We start from the raw sequence: 19,959 nt of genomic DNA on the forward strand, positions 1-19,959 counted from the left end.
CAAAAACTGTAGCTTCCTGTAGAAAATGAAGTTTCCTGCATTTATTAGGATTAGTGTGGACACTTTAAAATATAAGAGAAATTCTTATGGGTAAGTGTTTATTAATTGCTTGTCTCACAAACAGGTTTTGTTTGATAAATGGTTTGTTGTTTTGCAGAAATATCTTCAGTGGGCATTTCTACCTACTCCCAAAGAACAGGAATAAATAAATCAAACCATAGGTAACAATACTTGCCAGAAAATTCACATTATTTCATAACCGTGTAATATCTCTTGATGACAGAAGATTGATACAATGCAGTAGTACCACTGTGAGCAAACTGATCCTAAATCCATCAAGTATAATGGGAATCTCTGTCATTTTAGAAACTATTAGTTAGGGTCTCTAGTTGGAGCATAGTTGTGGGCATGAATTTCACCTCTGGATGTGGAAACTGCAGAAAAATGCCCTAAGATTTGCTATAGACTGAAAGGATCACAGTAAAATTACATAAAAATACTTTGTTTCAAAAAACTCGTACCTAGAAAGAGAACAGAAACACATATGACGTATTTGCTAACACATGCTTAATATCACCTGCTGTCTAATGCTTCTTCTTGTTTTTCTGTGTTTTTAAATTCCATCTCGCTGAGGGTTACTTAGAAGTTTAGTGTGACTTTTAAAACAGATCTTAGATAAGGCTGGTTGCAAATTTCAACACAGTTTCCATTGCACAAAGCCTATCTCTGCAATTCACAAGAGTGTTATTTATCTTGGTTTTGGCTCTGAGTCACAAACTCAGTCAGTTCTTAGGAGAATCTTGAAAGTCAAATCATAGCATATAAACAAACATTCTGCTTATTCTGTGTAAAGTACTTTCTCAGAAGGATAAATATAACAAATGATGTTGGAAAGACATGTGCATCTCCTTGTTATACATATGGGTGTGACCAGAAAACAAGGGAACTAAATCAAATTCCTTTCCTGCTGCTGAAGTCATTGACAATATTCCTGATGACCTGGAAGCATTTGAGCCTGAACAAATGAGTGTCCCTTTGACATTAGGTTTAGCAGACTAGTACAAAACAGAGTTTTGAAGTGCACTCAGTACAGAAACAGGAGATTCTGTACTCACTGCTTCAACTTTCTGATCCAATATCCCCTCAAAAAATTACTTGATCATGTAGATTTTTATAGGTACATGGAGTAAAAACATCATCCCCAGAAATTTTATGTTGTTTACTAGAGGAAAAGGACCATGGGCTATTTACTATTGAACATTATATTTAAATAATTTGAAAATGTGGGCATTTGAGGTTCACCTCAGAATTTAGGATGAGAGGACAAGGCCACAAGTTGTGCTAGGGGAGATTTAAATTTGATATTAGGAAAGATTTCTTCACCAAAAGGGTTCTCAAGTACTAGAACAGCTGTTGAAGGTAGTGGTTGAGTCACCATGGAAACATTTAAAAAATGTGTAGATGTAGCACTTAGAGACACGGTTTAGTCGTGGACTTTGCAGTATTAGGTTTGTGGTTGGAATCAATGATCTTAAGGGTCTTTTCCAACCTAAATGATTCTATCATTCTATGATACCTGAACTGAAGTAATTGTGAAGAACCTGTACAAGAAACACTACTAGCTTTCAGTTAAACAAAATAATCTCTCATGGGGTGTTATGTTTAGAAAGGTAGTCTATGACAGTCCCGCCTTGTACTCCCACTGGTTTGATTGTCCTTTCATAGCATTGATAAGAATTTATGGAGCTAGCATTTTGAAAAGTTGGCAGAAGGGGAAAGAGAATGAAGTCTTGCATAACATACCTCACTTGGCAGTAAATCTTGACACATAACTCTTCACTAGGAGATTAAAGGAATGAATACATCTCTCCCCCTACTATCTAGAAAATTCAAAGGACATTTAGCATTATTATTATATGTTGGTATTCAAAGTGTAACCTGTTCAAGAACTTGTTATGTATGGAATGCTGGGTTCGAAACCAGAATTCAATTATGAAGGAAAACTTCTGAAGCCTGACTTAGAAAACTTCTAAGTTATGGATGAAAACTGACAGAATCTAATGTAATTTCTTGCATTGCACAGCAGTTCCTAACCCCAAAAAACAAGAAAAATTTCCCACGCTTGCAGAAAGATGAGTCTATCCCTGTCCTTATTAGCTTCTGTATCTTAGTCTACACTTAAGATGGTTTCTGCACTAAAAATCTTTGTTGAATTCAGCCAGATTGGTCAGAAGTATGATGATTGCAGCAGTTTTTACTTATATATATATATGTATACATGCACATATATAGACTTTTAAATACTCATATATAGTTTTATTGTCACAGTAGGACATTGAAAGGGTTTTACTGAAAGGTAATAGTCCTATTTCTGCAGCTGTGTCCCTCCTAAGTGCATTTTTTACAGTGTACAAATGTTTCAGTCTGCTAGAAAAGTGATTTCAAGCAGATGCTTCCTGAGCTTTCTGGCTTCATCTACAACCAAATTTCCTAGCAAGAAATTTTATTATTCTAGACAGAAGCTAAAGCTAAAGGCTGTCTCATTTCATGTTCCCATTTAAAATGTTACTCTTCATTTTAACCAACTTAATTAATTACCTTAAATTGCTTATAGTTCATAAATGACTCTCAAAGGAAAGTACAGCATGAAAATTGTCTTCTATGGACCACGTATACACTTGCAGCATTTTAGAATTAAAACAAATGTTAATTGTTTATTGACAGGCAAGGTAATAATTCTCAAATTATGAGAATAATAAGTTCAAGAAAAAGCCTACTGCAGTCTTGCTGTTAATAACATATTCCAACATAGCTTAAGACTTCCACTAACACTACCAGTTTCATTCAGCATACACTCTCCTGTAAATCTTCATTGCTCCTCCTAATTCTTAGCATTGCACAAAATCATCTCATCTGAATGAGGTGCATGACTTTAATTTTTCTTCTTTACAACTGACTTTTTAAAATTAAATCTGCTTAAGGACTGAAATGCCTTATAATAATGTACACTGAGAATTTGCTTAGATAGAAGTTAATTAAAAGTCACTTTAGAGAGAGACTAGGTTCTAAGGTTTTCTAAGCCAGGTTACCTCTCTATAAATCTAAGGACTTGAGACACAAAATATTTATTATTATTGGAAAAGTATATTATTATATATAATACAATAATGATTATATATAATAGAATAATCCATATTGATAAATGTATACAAGTATAGACACACATATTAAACTTTGCATCAGAAAATGTGGGTCACACAGCAAGTCCCACATCCATATGTTTGACCCAAAGAAGGAACTCAATGGAATGCTATTAAAATTTTTTTTCCATTATTGTCTGTTAGAGGTAAGCAAAAAGTGAAAGTATGCCTCAACAAAATTGAGCAGTTTTGCTTTAATAATCTAACCAGAGGTCCAAAATCATCTTTGACTGAAAAAGATTAATAATAGCCATTAGATTTTTTTCCAGACAACAGAAGAGACTAGCAGCTTAGAAATATGGAAATTATTAAACATTTAAATACCACTCAGCTCCCTTCTTTGGATGTTAAAAATATTAAAAACAATAGAGAATAATTTGAACTAAATCATCTGTTGTCCTATGTTGTGGGATCTACAAGATGTGCCAATAATAGATGATACAGTAACACAACGTTCTTACAAGAGATCTACATTTGGAAATAATTTGTTAAACTGTGAATTTTGCACTTTCAAAAGCAACAGCAGCACGATCTTTAACCATGCATCAAAAATATGCTAGTAGTAGTAAGATGAAGGCAATATTTTATGTCTTCTGGAGGGATTAATATTTCCATATGGTGCAATACCTTTCACTCAATCATGATATACTATAATACTGATTGCTGCAGTAATTGTGCCTTCCTTAATATATTGTATTACAGCCCTTATAATAACATACTACTTTAAATAGCAAAGATTAGGTACTATAAATACTCTTTATACTCTGCAATAGTTCAGTATAGGATAAAGAGGCTTATAGTACTCCAGACAAATGGGAACTGGATTAAACTTTTAGTATAATTTAATTCCATTGTTATAAAAGACCAACAACAAGCTGAAGCATTAGAAATCAAATAATCCTTGCATTACTTGCAATGGAAAATACTGTTAACGCTGAATGAAATGTAGCTAAAGCTGCTGAGTACGGCAGTTACCCTCCATCAGGGTGCACAACAGGAGCAGTTAAATGTCCCCACTCCACAAAACTGTTGGAGTAATAGGGAGCCACTGCCCAAAACATGGGCCACATGCATGGTTGGTCAGATGCTTAGCTGTGCGGGTGGAGGGATTTCTCTGGGAGTTTAACACAAATGAATGGGTTGGGCATTGCTGGAGTAGGGTTGTGCATGTGCTCAGAAGCAAAACAAGGAGCCTAAACTACAGAAAACGATGCTGTATGGAAAGTGGGTATAGCGAGTGGAAGGACAGATAGTTTAAAAATTGTATTTTCTGCTTCTTTTCAGCAGTATATGCAAAAACTCCAAAAGAATAAAAGATTTTTCATGGGCCTCATAAATAAAAGTCACCAGCCAGCCAAAAAACCACTAGCCCACAAATCCAATTAAGCTTTTACCAAATAATCAGCTACTCGAGAGTGACTAATTTTCAAGTCTTGAAAACTGTATTCTGTTTTTCCTAGAGTCCATTAATTCCTTTTATGAAATCAGCCCCCTCCCTGCCACAATGCATCAGTACTTAAACATTTGTTTGATGGGGGATCAGGCTTTGCTAGGTTAGTGCTAAGCTGTGCCTTTCCCTTTTCTCTTAGTCAAAGAAAGTGGATAGTTCTGAGCCCATGACAATGTTTCTAAATACAGAATGATATTTAGAAAGACTTCTGATCAAATTGGCACAGGTCTGTAATTCATGCAAGTTATTTATTTTAGACTGGGTATCAACAGAAGAATATGGCATAAACAGAGATGAGTGGACAATTTTAAGGCCGCATTACATAAATTTAAACAAATCTCACCCTGAGTTGGTCCACTAAGGTCCAATTTTAAACAATCTCTCTGCTCCTTAAGCCTATAAATAGCTGGCAAAATATTGAATTCTTTCAAAATTCTTTAATGTTAAGGCCACTTATTTCATATATTTTGGATTTGATGATGGCTATTGGAATTTGGACACGACTGCATGTGACATTTCTGGAGACAATAACAATATTTTGTTAAGAAAAAACCACATGAACCTCTAATTCAATGTGCAGATGAAACTGGTTAGTAATCTCCATTACCTACATGGTGTTTGAAACAACTACACCATTAAAAAAAAAAAAAAAGCTGTGAAAAGTCAGCATTTGCTGTTTCGACCAGCTTATTTGTGATCAATGTAATTACAATTATACTGTCAGTGTTTCTTGTCCATAGAGCCCTTAAAATAGGATAAATAAAATGGCATTTTTAGAACTACCTTCTTCATGCTTTATTGTTGCTGCTGCCACAAGCTCCAGAGCTCCTGCCCACAAAGATCATTAGAAAAAGACAATTGACTCCACAGACAGAATTTATGCACCATTTTGTTTTCATACTTGCACCAAAATTTGGACCCTTGGATCTTTTATTTACAAATTGCACAGTCTCAAATGTAAGACTATTTTAACAAGAATCTGTCATAACTTCCATGTAAATAAAAGAGAGATTTAAAAGGAGAGCAATTTGCTCAACTTAATCTTATCATCCCAGGTACACAATATTGTAATAGTGGCATCATAATTATTCTCATAGCAATAACAGTGAGTTCTGAAATTGAACCAGGCAGCTTGGTTTTGTTGGGTGCATGTATAAACATAAAAAAGAGACAATCTTTGCCATGGGCTTTCTACAAATTGCAGAAGGAAGAAAAATTAACAAGGTTGCCTGTGGTACATTATTTTCAGAATCCTCCAACCTCTTAATCAGAGGGTAAATTTTTTGTACAGTTGTACAAAGGGTTTTTTTTTCCATATATGAAAATGTACCTATTTCTTAGCACAGCATTGTTTCTATATGAGCAGAGCGGTTTGTCAGTAGGTCAGGAGCACAGATGCAATTGTTCATTCACACTACAAAATGATTTAGTGAAATTATCTTGCTCGACTAGATTGTGGGCATTAGACTATCTAGGTACTCAGCTTCAGTCAAAGCAGCTGTACCATTTACATAGTGGGCTGCTGTCATTTTCAACAGCACAGCTGTGAGGGGAAGCAAACTGTGCTGTGGGTGCTGGGGTAGGACCTTCATAAAGAGGTTTTGTTCCCAGGGGGACTGCAATGTTAAACTCCATCTTCAGTTTATATATATAAATATAGGTAGGTAGGTGTATATATATATATTTTTTAAAATGCCTCAACCCAGAACAGAATCTTTTTTGCTAGTGTAATTACATAAGCTCTCTCAAAGACTTAACCTGATTTGACAAAAGCTGCCTTCTGTCAGCATGGCTGTGATGTTGGCATATCGTAACATTGAACAAACACTGCATGCATACAGTGAGGTTTTTTCTCATTTTTGATGTGATCTCATGTTAAAGAAAAAGGCATTTAGTAAAGCAGAGATTCTACCATATGTGGTACTTGCCCTGTGCCACTGGGATCCCAGGTTTCTATAGGTTACTTCCTGTACCACCCAAGCACAAGTGCTGTGATGGTTCTGTTCTTTTGTAAATGTAAGAGTCTCCACCAATAGTCTCAATCTCTCTAAGGTATGAAGTAGGCCTATGTATTTTATTAACATTCAGTTAATAAAACAATTAAAAATGCAACAGGAAAGCTGAGTGATTGATTCTCTTAACACCTCTATTTGGGGACCCACACAAAGAACTGAAAGAGTAAAGTTAAGGGGCTTGGAGGCTGAGAAGTTAAGTAGAAGCAAGGAGAAACACTAACAAAGCTGAGCAGGATACCTCACTCGTGCCTTGCACTAGAGCCCCTGACAATTTCACTTCATTACTTAATGGGAAGGGCTTGTTACTAAGACTAAGAGATTATTCTTATTTACCTTAAAGAATCAAGACAACTGGTCTCTGGGATATAGTGAAAACTGGGATGCTTGTAATACATGTGTTCTTTCAAGACAAAATATCCTGCTCCTGACTCTAGGGCAAGAGAGTTTCTAAGCACCTTTGTGGCACAAAAGATGATGTCATTCTCTAGCTATACTAGTGCTAGAAAGTGAAACCATTCTCTGGCCCTGGGATTAGCTAGTGTGCCAAGATTTACGTCTGCAGTGCTAAACTTTCCTATAACCTCAAGTAGAGTAGCCACATGCAAAAAGTATCTCCTTCAGATCACCATGTGACCACAGAGCCTTGTTGAAATTACAGTTTCAGGAGTTGTCCCAGTGGTCCCACTTGCCTTGCTGCCCCAGAGAGGAGGGAGACCAGTGAGTGTTCTGTGTGCTGATGTTTTGGAGTACCTAGTCTTTGGGCAGAGAAACTATCAACTTGTGCCACAGCCCTTACTAACAATTTGACAGTATCAAGATCCACAGGACAAGGCTTGGACTTGTGAACTGGCTCTGTTTAGTTTAATAGTATAAACACAGACTTTTCTGCATGCAAAAGGGTTACATGAGTTTGAGGACAGATTGGACAAGCCCTTGGAAGTTAGGTCTATTGAGGGCTGCTGAACAGCAAAACCACATGAACTAGAGAAAATCCCCTGAGCTACAAACAGCCAGAGATTAGAACAGTCAGAAGATGTGTCATATATGGTTGTTCTGTTCTCACTCTTTCCTGGGAATCAACTCGATTGCTAGTCTTAGAAACCACACAGACAGACCTTTGGTCCTCACCAGTAAAGATATTCTCAAGTTCTCAGGACTCACAGAAGCTATGAGACCTGCATTGAGCTCAGTTGTCTGAGACTATCTTTACACATACATGTAGAAACATACAAATGCTTTGAGGTTTTTTTGAAGATCTTCTCCACCGCACTAATGATACCATGAAATGTCAGGAGTGCTATGCTGTCATTGCAGCCTCAGCTGCAGGTGGTCTCAGAGGAAGATACCAAAGCACACATTTTGTACCCAGCTGCAGCCTGGTGTCCAAAATTTGAGCCTGAGTTTCCTACACATTAATTAGGAAGAGAGTATGTCAGGATGTTTCACTTTGCAATACAAGCTTCAGTTTGCAGGGTGCCTGATAAAATAACTTCAAATTGAGATTAAGATAGGGAATTACATGTTTCAGTAACATTGAAAAATGTGATATGAAAGTGGAGACAGTGGAAGAATGAGGACTCACTTGAAAATTTTCATGGTTTAGGAGTTTAATTTGTCAAAATGCTATTCTTCCAGTCATCTCCCAAAGAAAAACTCCATAACTATCTGATAACACAGGATTCATGCACCTTTCCCACTTCTGGTATCACGTAGGAGTTTTCAGAGATCCATTCTCCCTAAAGAGGGAAAATCACTCTCAGGAAAAGAAAAGCAGCTGTATTGCCAGGTGCCAGGTGCTTTCTCTCCCAGCAGTGACAGTGCGAGGGAGGGGGCCCATTTGGGGAGGCCCCTGCAGAGCTGCAGATGAGTGAAGCAGCACCGCAGGCAGGGAGGGTGCCTGTCCGGACCAGTCGTGCCGAGCTGTGCCGCGCCGAGATGGGCAGCGCTGGCACTGTGCTCTTGCCTGGCTGCGGGCAGCGGAAAGCAATGGCAGCCCCCGGCAAGTCCACCGTTCTCGTTCTCCTTCTCCTTCTCCTCCTGCTGGCCGGATGCTGGAGGTTGCCGGGGAAGCGGGGGAGTGTCCGGTCACCATCCGGCCTGAGCAGAGGGCAGAGAGGGCGGCGGTGCTGGGGAGCTCCAGCGGCCCACGGCCAACACCCACCGTGCTTGCTGGTGTCCCTTGTGGTCCTACCTTGCCCCTTCCCACTGTTCCAGTTTGCCCATAAACCTGGAGTCCCTTCTGCCGAAGTGACCAATAATTAAGTAGACCCAGTGAAGAGCAATCAGTGCATGGCGTCCTACATGCACAACTTATGTCACTCTGATTTGGCATTCTGACACAGAAAGGGCAACTTTCTTTAGGAAACATGCTGCATGTTCCCAGGCTTTGAGCTGTAGTGCAATCTTTATGCCAAGCCACGTGATTTTTCAGGATGTGTTTCTTAGGTTATTCTTGCATTTACACTACTGGATGTCTTTTGCTCTGAATGGAGGTATTGTGATTTATATTGTGACCTTGGATAGAGAGGAGCAAGGACACATACTGCCTTTCTGCATGAGGTTCTGTGGCCAGTGTGCTGTGCAGATCCAGCATGAGTTCACCTGCAGGCTGGATCAAACATGCGCCCTTTATTTCTCTATGGCTACTAAACAATGTGCACCTTTTATTTCATTAATTATGGCCACTAAACTATCTGAATGGTGATTACAAAACAAGTCTGAGTTTTGTGGGCAGGTTTGAAGAGGGTTTTATTCTTCAAGGCACTTCTACACAATGATTGGCAGTCCTAAAAGTATTAATACATGTCCTATATGTTAGTACTTACCTGTACATGGAAGGAATTGCATGATGGTCACATGTACTTGACTGGCCACAGAAAGCTGAAGGTCTCTGTGAGTCCATCTCACAGTCTGGAACCTCTGTGTCCAGAAAAAGAGTCAATGTATTTCTAGCCTGAAATTTATCCCATGAAGGCAGTCCAACTTTCTTAAGGATAGGAGTAATAAACTAGTGACAAAATCCTTGTAAGAGATCAATTACACTGTGCATGGAGGGTTCTGGAAACTTGTCTGGGACTGTTAATCAGGTTTCTGAGAACAACATTAATGCAGGATCTAGAAAAATTGTGGTACAGTTTAATTATTATTTAATGAATATAATTATTTTAATTATTATATTCTAATTAATTTAATTATTATTTAATTTCTGCCTTTGAAAAAATTGCTCTGAAGGTAGGGGCTAGAGATTTCTTAATGATGCTAGAGCTTAATAAAATTAACACACATGGGTGAGGAATGTCCCCACAGAGCTCTGTTTGCCATTAGCTACAAAAGCACTTTGTGAAAGATAATGTAAAAACTATTTCAATGAAATAGTTACATCAAATGTTAAATGAAACTGGAGTTCCCAAATTTCCTCTGAGATACTGAGATGGAGCCTGATGTCTGCTTTATGTAGATGCGCAGTTCACTTCATGATTTGATTAGCACAACGTCCCCAGCCATGTATAATTTTTTATGTTGCTGCCTCCCTGACCTGAGTATACTTCTCACTGGCAGGACCAGAATGCAGATGGCCTTCATCTTCTCAAACTTTTAGTAATGCTTCTGCTGACAAGATGGCAACAATAAAATAATAACCATAGATATTTGTCTGCTATGGTGTGGAGAAAGAAATTGAACAAGATCCAAAAAATAACAAATAGCTTTCATAATAGCAATATATTTATTTTAAAAACTGCAACACATTAAAGACTTGCAAGACACAAAAATATTAATATTTATCTTTCAGAAGTTACATCTATAATTGTTTTATTTTAATAGATTGTATTTGACAAATGTTCACATTCTGTCTCATATTTTAACATGTGCACTCTTAAGTAACAGCCTTTGCAGTATTTGCAGAAATTGTTTTCTTTTGTTTGAAATCCATGTACATCCCTTTCATGTGAACAATATTCTTACTCTTCAGTGAAAGAACAATTTCAAAGCTACAAAGAACTGCCCAGTATCATAGAAAGATGACCCCCAGCCAGGGAATAATGTGCTCTGACTCCAATGATTTCAGAAGGCTGAACAATTGCTTTATTAAGCTATACTATATTACAGCAATACTACATTATATTAAAGAGATACTATACTAAAGAGATACTCAAGCAAACCCTGTGACCCTTTCTGACAGTCATGACACAACTTTGACCTAATTGGCCAGTCAATCCAAACCACCATCACCGGTGTCCAAATAACATGTCACTCTTGGTAAACAATCTCCATAACACATTCCACATGTGCCAAACAATAGGTGCAGTGAATAGAGATAAGAATTGTTTTCATTCCCTTCTCTGAGCTTTCTCACTGTCTTTCCCAGGAAAAATCCTTGGGAAGGTTGCAACTGCTGTTCTCTGTGATGAGAGCTGCGGCCACAGCCCAGCAGCCAGCTCTCAAGCTGTTTTCTGGGCATCCTTGCCACCCAGCTTGCTGACCTGATAAGGAGGGCTTTAAACTAGCAATGATATGAAGGGAGAAAATTACCAGAAACCCTAGTGGAAGTGATGGAAAGGACTGGATAAATGTGAAAGGACCTGGAGTGACAGAAAGATCACAGAATCAGGAAAACAGGGCTGAAGGAGGGCCACCACTAGCGCTTGCATAGAAGCAAGGAAGTGTCTAAAAAGCACCATTTTGGGGAAGTTCCTAAAATTCTTTCTGGGAAATCAACTTATGTTGCTCATGCTGGAGTGCCTCTCTAAAGCATCTATGCATATATACATAGCAAGGGTAATAAACAAAATGAATTCTAGATCTCTATGCAGCAGCAGGACCTTAATATTCTTGGGATCATGGAGATGTGGTAGGATGGCTCCCATGACTGAAGTGTTGCAGTGGAGGAATACAAACTTCCTGGAGGCCAGGAAGATGAGGGAGATTTCCCTTCATGTGAGAGAGCATCTGGAGAGCATAGAGCTTTTCCTGGAGATGGATGCTGAACAAAGTGAAAGCTTCTGAGTAAGGATTTAAAAACAGACTGGCATTAATGGCATTGTAGTGGGTATCTGCTATGGGCAGACATACTAATGGAAAAGGTGAGGGTCCTTGTGGATGTGAAGGTTGACAGTGTTGAATGCAGTGACCATGAGATGTTGGAGATCATACCCTGAGAAAAGGAAACTGGGAAAAAAATCAAGATCCCAATGCTGGATTTCAAGAGAGCAAAATCTGGCCTCTTTAGGGATCTACTTGGTACAGTCCTACAGGATAAGGGCTTGGGGAGAGAAGGGGACCAAGAAGGCTGATTTATAGCCAAGTTCAATGGCAGTCCATCCTAGCAATGAACAACATGCTCCTGACAAAACAAAACAGAAAAAAATTATGGAAAACCTCAGAAGGTGATAGCAGGGGCAGGTAGCCTGGGAATAATACAGAGATGTTTTCTAAGCATATAAAAAATGCAGCTAGGAAAGTCAAAGCCAAAGTGAGATTGGATCTGGCCAGGGATGCTATAGGCAGCGAGAAGGGATTTTGTAAGCACATAGATGACAAAATGAAGATTCGAGAAAATGTGGGCACATTGATGAATGGGACACAGGTCCTGATTACACAGGTACTCCATGCGTTCTTTGTCTCCATCTTTATTAGGAAGATCGATCTTCAGGGATCCCAGGCCCCAGAGAACAAAGAAGAGTGGAGAAAGAAAATGTACTTTTAGTGAAAGAGTATCACATCAGAGAATAGAACAAGACATACAAAATCCCATGGATTGTGATGGGATGCACCTACAAACACTGAGGGAGCTGGCTGTCATTGTTAGGCCACTCGATAATCTTTGATTGATTGTGGTAACTCTGAGCACTAAGCAAATATCACTCCTATCTTCAAGAGCAAGTAAGAAGACCCAGGAAACTGCAGGCCACTCTTACTTTTAGCCTTGGAACGGTTATTGAGCAGCTAATCCTGGAAATGATTTCCAGCTGCATGAAGGACAAGACAGTTGTCAGGAATAGTCAGTATGGCTTCACCAAAGAAAAGTTGTGCTTGGTCAGCTTGACAACCTTTTACATTAAAATGAGTGGTCTTGTAGGTGAGGAGAAAGCAGTGGATGTTTCTTACTTGGATTCAGCAAGACTTCTGGCTGAATATCTCCCATCCTTATACAACACATGTTAAGTAGGGGTTGGATAGGGAGATGGTGAGGTAGTTTGGAAACCAGCTGGATGTCTGTGCCCTGAGCATGGTAATTAGTGTCATGAGCCTGAGTTGCAGGCCAGTAACTAACGGTGTACCTCAGACATCTATACTGGATCTATTCCTGTTTAACATCTCTATTAATGGCCTGTATGATGGGGCAGGGCATAGTCTCAGCAAGTTTGCTGGTGACACAAAAATGAGAGGAATAGTTGATAGACCAGAGGGTTTTGCTGCTACGTGCAGGGACCTTGACAGGCTGGAGAGATGGGCTGACTTCATGAAATTCAACAATAAGAAGTGCAAAGTCCTGCATCTGGCAGAAAACAACCCCTCACAGCAGTACGTGCTGCGGGCCACCCAGATGGAAAGGAATTGGCAAAAAGGGACTTAGGGGTCCTGATGGACACTATATTGGACATGAGCCAATGGTGTACCCTTGTGGCAAAGAAGGCTATGGTATCCTCATCTGCATTAGGCCAAGAAATGCCAGCATGTTGAGGGAGGTGCTCCTTCCCCTTTACTGAGCACTGGTAAGACCACATCTGGATTACTGTGTTCAGTTCTGGACTCCAGACTGCAGAGATTCCAGTAAAGGGCCATAGGTATGGTTAAGGGACTGAAGAATCTTTCCTATGAAGAAAAGGATGAAAGAGATAACACTATTCAGCCTGGAGAAAAGAAGGCTCAGAGAGAATTTTATTAATATATATAAATACCTAAAGGGAGAGTGCAAAGATGTCAGAGCCAGGTTTATAGGAACCAGGCTCAGTTGTGCCCACTGACAGGACCATAGGCAATGAGCACAAGTGGAACACAAGAAGTTCCCTCTGAACATCAGGAAGTACTTTTTGACTGTGAGCATGGACACAGGCTGCTCAGGGAGATTGTGGAGTCTCTGTTCCTAGAGATATTTAAAAGCCACATGGACTTGGTCCTGGGCAACCAGCTCTAGGTGGTCCTGCTTGGACCAGATGACCTCCATAAGTCCATTCCAACTTCAATCATTCTGTGATTCTGTGTGAGCTCTGTGAACTTCCTAGTTAACACTAGAGACAGATTTCTTCTGAAAACAATAAATATTTTCCATATGAGCTCTTTACCTTTATAGTCTATGAAAACAAAATCCTGTTTTATTTTTCATGTCTAGTAATGGTCAGCAGCATTCCTTTTTGCTTCTTCTAAACTTTTATTCTATGACAAATAGTCAAATTGTTTTCCCTTCAACCTCCTTAACTCTAGTACCATCTGAACCAAAGTATTCACACAATTCCTTTCTAATCTTGCACAGAACACTTCTGCCTATACATTAAAGATTTACTGCATATCCTACCTATTTCTTTTGTTAAATCTGAGTAAATTGGTTCCAGCATAACTTTAACGCTTGCATTACACTTTCATCAAAAATACGGACTGTCAACTGCAAGCAACACTTCTCATTTGTCACAGTTAATGAAACAATGGATGAGCCAGGACTCTATTCAATCACTCCAGAAAACAGTAAATAAAAACACCTTTAATAATTTTGAAGGCAAGATGTTTAATTCATCTTTGAGTCACATCTGAGATTTATGGGTTTCAAGATATTAAATAAAACTAAAAACATACAAAACCTCAACAGCTAATTTACTGATTTCATAACAGTAAGTCAGAGGGAAAAGTGAAAACAGGTAAAGTATAACTGATATATCCTAGCTCTTACTGCCCAAGAGATATGCAAAGCAGAGGGGTATTCAAGGAGACAACCAAAAAGATTAAAGGAGAATGTACCAAGATAATCTGATTGAAAGGTGCATAAGTGCATATATTTCTATATACAACTTATATACAGCCTTCTTTATGTGAAGGCTTTGAAATTGACTTGAAATTTGATTTTAATTTAAATTTAGTGAAAAAGGAGGAATAATTACATTTCTTTGAGGGATGGAACAGGGGAGACAAGAATATCTAATTTTTATCCATGCTTTAGCTGGCAGAAGAATGTAGACTTAATGATCACAATCAAAACACACAAAAAATAATTCTCTTTACTCAGCTCGATTAGTTACATTTCCAATCCAACTGGCAGACTGGCAGATAATACTAAGGCACTTGTTATAAGCACTTTTTTAAAAAAATTGCAATGCTTTAGATCTCCAATAGGTCTTTAAGCAGTAGCTGAAACATTCCTGTAGTAATAAGGGGGATTACATACCAGTGTTCTAATTTTGCACCACTTTTATATGTCAATGACTCCACTAACTCAACTGCCATATTTAGAGAGGATGGATTCAAAGGTGTTTTTCTCGGAGAAAAAATATACGGTAAATATGATCCCAATTCTGTCAAGAGTATTTAATTTATAATAGTAAATGTGGTAACCATTTGCCTTTTTCTCTCTAAATTCTAAACTAATGGCATTTTTTGACACTTTGGCTCTCAATAGATATCTTTCTGGACATAGCTCCTACATGCAGTAGTAAGTTGCATTTTACTGAAAACACTAACTCTTACATCTGGTAGGGAAACCACACTTACTAAGAGTAATTCACCTTAGTTAACATGAGCCAGAGCAAAGATGTATAGCATACAGGTTATTTGAACTAACCGGGCTTATTTTGGCAAAAATTAATTAAGGAACACTTACGTGTTCCTCCCCCAGGAACTGAGGAATCAGTGAACTACTTGAAAACATCACTCATAAAAGCAGATGGAGAGAAATTATTGGAAGTAATCTCATCTACCATTACCACCATAGCATCCTGTGCCTACACCCTTAAGTGAGACTTCAAAGAAGCAGAAGTGAGCTGACCATCTGCCACCCCATTCAGTTCCTTGATTATTCTTCAACAATAACTGCTCACCATGCTCAGCTTCACAATGGAGGTGACAAAATAAGAGCCAAAATGGGTGACATCGCTCCATAATATTGCACTAATGAAGAGAGAACAGAAATTGAAATGCTTAAGGAACTGGAATTATCTTAACGGGTTTTAGTTATAACAGTAAAACTGAAGTATTATGTTAAGATTGTACACTGTAATCTCTTTTCATTTTTATTGTGCTGCACTTTCAATACTGCCTTCAGTGCAGCATGGTTGTTCAAAGCAGAAAAAGATCTGTATAATTATCACAAACTTTGTTTAGAGAAGCCACTAAGTAACTTTTACATAATATAACACTGCAGAGTAAGAACACCCTAAACAAAAGCATTCTCCCCGGCAAGCATGTGTGAATATGCGTACATGTGTCAGATGGCAATATTTGCAAAGTTGGATATTTAAACTTAAATATAAGCTCCTGAGAAAGAGGCCACATTTTTAAAAGTGCCTACATCCTGTTCTTTGACAAATATGAAAGTTAGGCATTTAAGTTATGTAGGTAACTGAGTCTCATGTTCAGATTCAGAATTTTCAACATATTCAGACTAGTAAAGGTGCAAATATGCAGTTTGTGAATTTTTCTTGTGGATTGTCCAAATCTAAAGGTTTGTAAAAAAAAATCTGATTTTGGTTTATAATTACATGCCAGATATACAATTAAGCCGTCCACTTAATCACTTGATGGAGTAAGTTTCCTCAGGAGAAAGATGATCCTGCACCCTAGGTGGATTACGAATTCTTAAATAGCAATGTAGCAACTTGCACTCTCATGAAGTCCAAGATCACTCTACATTTTCATCTGGGTTTCCTGTTCCCTCTTCAAATTACAGGTGCCTGATTTTATGTGTGCCATATTAACAGATCAAATGAAGAGACACATTGTCTTTGCTTCCTCAGAAAGAGAAACAAACAGAAAATACACATGCTCACTCTTCTTGAAAACTTTCAGTGATGAATGCAGAGTCTAAGTTGAGAGCTACAGCGATCTAGCTAATAGGAAAAACTGGGAACAGGGACCTTAATGGAATCTGAATATGTTTCTGTTCAGGTGTATACACTTCCCCTTCGCACCTAAACTTAATCTACACAAAAAAAAAGAATGTTTTTGGTTAAACTGTATTTTCAATCAGCAAGTATTTGCCATTTTTATATATAGGTCTACCAGCTGACATGATTGGAATGAGCTGGCATAGAAATTTATCTTAGTGATTGGTAACTTTCTTCCTAATAGTTTTCTCTGGAACACTGAAAAGGAAAACAGAATTTATAGGGTGTGGAGAAACCACAGAAAAGTCTTGAAATTTCAAAATAAAGCAAATAGCCTGTTGTGATATTTTTTGTAAATGATAATGTAAACCACATATAAACATAAGAAGGTTTTTAAAATTATGTTACTTGGACATGAGCTTAGGAAACATTTAGAGTCAAACTGGGAGAACAAGAACAGGTATTTCTTTTGTCTTCTGCAAATGTTTATTGTGTTTAAAATGGACGGTAGACCATATATAGCCTTTTTGGTGGGTAAAGCAACAAGAGACAATGTGTAGCTGTCCCTAGTTAATTTTTATCAATCTCTTTCAGATATCCTATGCTTTTTAAATTAATTTTCTGCAAACATGAATTTGAACTTTCTGCCTGTGTCGCCTAGCCTCCCGCATGCTGGTGAGAATTCAGTGAATACCTGTCCATACAATGCTAAACCTGCCAATCAGTGGTTTGTGAGTAACAGTCATACTTTCCCTATCCAGAAACATTGAATGGCAAGCATTATATCCCTCCCATCTTAGTCTGTGAAACAGCAGGTTGTACAGTCTATTTCCTGTTCTTATCAGTCTATTTCCTGTTCTTACAAGTCCCCAAAATCTTTGCAATTCAGTAACTCAGAATTTAGGGATGTATGTAAATGAAACTTATTAGTCGTAAGTGCTTACAACACTATCTTTGTTTTCCAAGGGAAATAAATAAAATAGGTCACTAAGTATATAGCATGGATTAGCATTATAACTTTGTGAAACCTTATTTTTAATTTCCTAATAGTTTATTTGCTGACATTACCTAAATGAAATCTACATTTCTGAAATTTGTTAATACTTTTGCCTCCACTCATTCCACTTCTGGCATTACATATTTCTTTAAATTAACCCTTTCTCCTAATTCAGAAGAATTAATCATTAAAATAATCATTTTTATACTCTTAAAATCATTAAGAGAATGACACTGAGATAAGGATGGACACTTGCATAAGGGTACCTAAAAGTGTGAAACTGTATTTCTATTCCTTTCCTGTATGAAACTGAAATATATGTAAGTCCAGAAAGTCAGCTGAATACAATATCAAGGTAATTCAGTTATATAGTTAAAAATCTGTTAGTGATCTAACAAAGATCAATCTAACAGCTTATTGGTTCTCAAGACAACTGAAACTAGATGGATAATATGTTCACTTAAAATCATTCTGCAGAAAAAAAATTGGGGTAAGATTTAGATAATTTGTAGTAGAAAAACTGAAGACCTGGTGATAGTGTACTTGATCCTCAGTAGCAGTGTATAAAAATAGTGTTAGATTACATAGTTGTGTAAGCAAAGATCATTCATTCATATTAATATTGTTTTATACTAATTTGTTGTTGGCATATTTTATATATCTTCTACAAAAAAAATCAGTAGGCAATAGAAATGTTTGAGTGTAAATGGTATGTGTTTTAACAGAAGAAATGTAACTTCATATTTGTAACTCCATATTCAGCTGATAGGAGATTTTTCATTTTCATTCCCATTTTTACATAAAAAATTGAATACCCAGTTTATTGATTTCACAGTTTTAAAAGAAAAGCTGCTTCTCTGTGGAAAGATACAAGTGATGGCAAATGTCAAGACTTTTAGAGACTAGGTTTGAATAATATTACATTAGTCTGATGAGAAGCCTACCTCCAAGACTGGGGTAAAAGTTATTGTGAGGCGTGTCATTTATGCTGTAATAATATACCCAATATACTTAGAACACCATAAATACTTTGAAAAGGGGAGGAATTTCTATCAGGAAAAAAAAAAAGCTTTGCCTACTCAGAGAAAAATAAATGTCAATTTCCCCTCTTTACCTGGCCTTTACAAAAAGTTGCCGTTAAAGGGAAATGTGCACAACTTGTGCATATCAATGCCAACCCACAGAAGCAGTGATTGAAATCACAGATGAGAAAACCTTTACAGTGTGCAGGCTTAAAATGAGGGTCTCCACACCCCCTGCTCCCCTTGTGTGGCCTTCAGCTGGCTGCCAAGATGGGAAGGGAAAGGGCATGGAGGTGGCTTTGCTCTGCATTCCTGAAACCTGTCATCTTAAGCAAGTTGCTTCTACTGTTTTGCCTCTTACCCTCTAGAGTCACAAGGATGACTTAGATGCTTCTGCTTTTTGCCTTTGCCCTTCTATTTGAAAATATCAGAATATTTAGGTTGGCAGCACCATCTTTTGGAGTTTGATCTGGAAATATCCCAGTACTAATGCTGTATTTGAAATTGTCCATTCCTCTTGATAAGTGATTAAACAATACTATTTTTGTTTAAAAAAGGAGAAAAGCAACAATAAACCTATAGCTTTCTTGTTGTGGTGTTGTGTCTTGAAAGAAATCCAGAGGCTCTGAAACTAAAGGCAAAATCTTCCAGGCTCCTCTTTTGCTTTTTCACTTGCTTTAATCCCAATATATGTCTGAAGAGCTTGATTTACAAGTCTTAAACATTTAAAATAAACAATTTGAACAAACATTTGTACAGAACATGGAGAATGGATAGCAAAAAAGTAAATTAAAAGACAGTCAAGTTGTAATACTTAGCAAGATACTATGAGAAAAAAGTCTTCAGTGACTTTTCACTGCAGCAGCCACAGAAGGAATCCCTTCAACATTCATCCAACCCGAAGGCAGGATGAAGAATAGGATAAAACATGCCTATTTCTTCCTCCACTGAAAGATGGAACTGGAAAATCTATGACCTCTTGCACTATCTGGTCACAAAGTGGGCAGAGAGAACACAGCTGAGATAGATTAGAAAAAATCTGTGCATCTTTTGTGTTCCAAATGTTCCTGGAGGGCCGAGGAAGGATTGTTATAACTAGGATGCAAAGATGGTCATGATAGCAAAGATAAATAGAAAAGGATATGAAATTGATATACTTACAGTGTTTTCAAATCTATTGGTGAATTGGAGCATCTCAGATTAAAGCACTTTCAGTCTGTGTCTATACAGTTGTTGAACACAAATGT

The sequence above is a fragment of the Passer montanus genome, unplaced genomic scaffold (genome assembly GCF_014805655.1).
Source record: "Passer montanus isolate IOZ18808 unplaced genomic scaffold, ASM1480565v1 scaffold26, whole genome shotgun sequence".
NCBI lineage: Eukaryota > Metazoa > Chordata > Aves > Passeriformes > Passeridae > Passer > Passer montanus.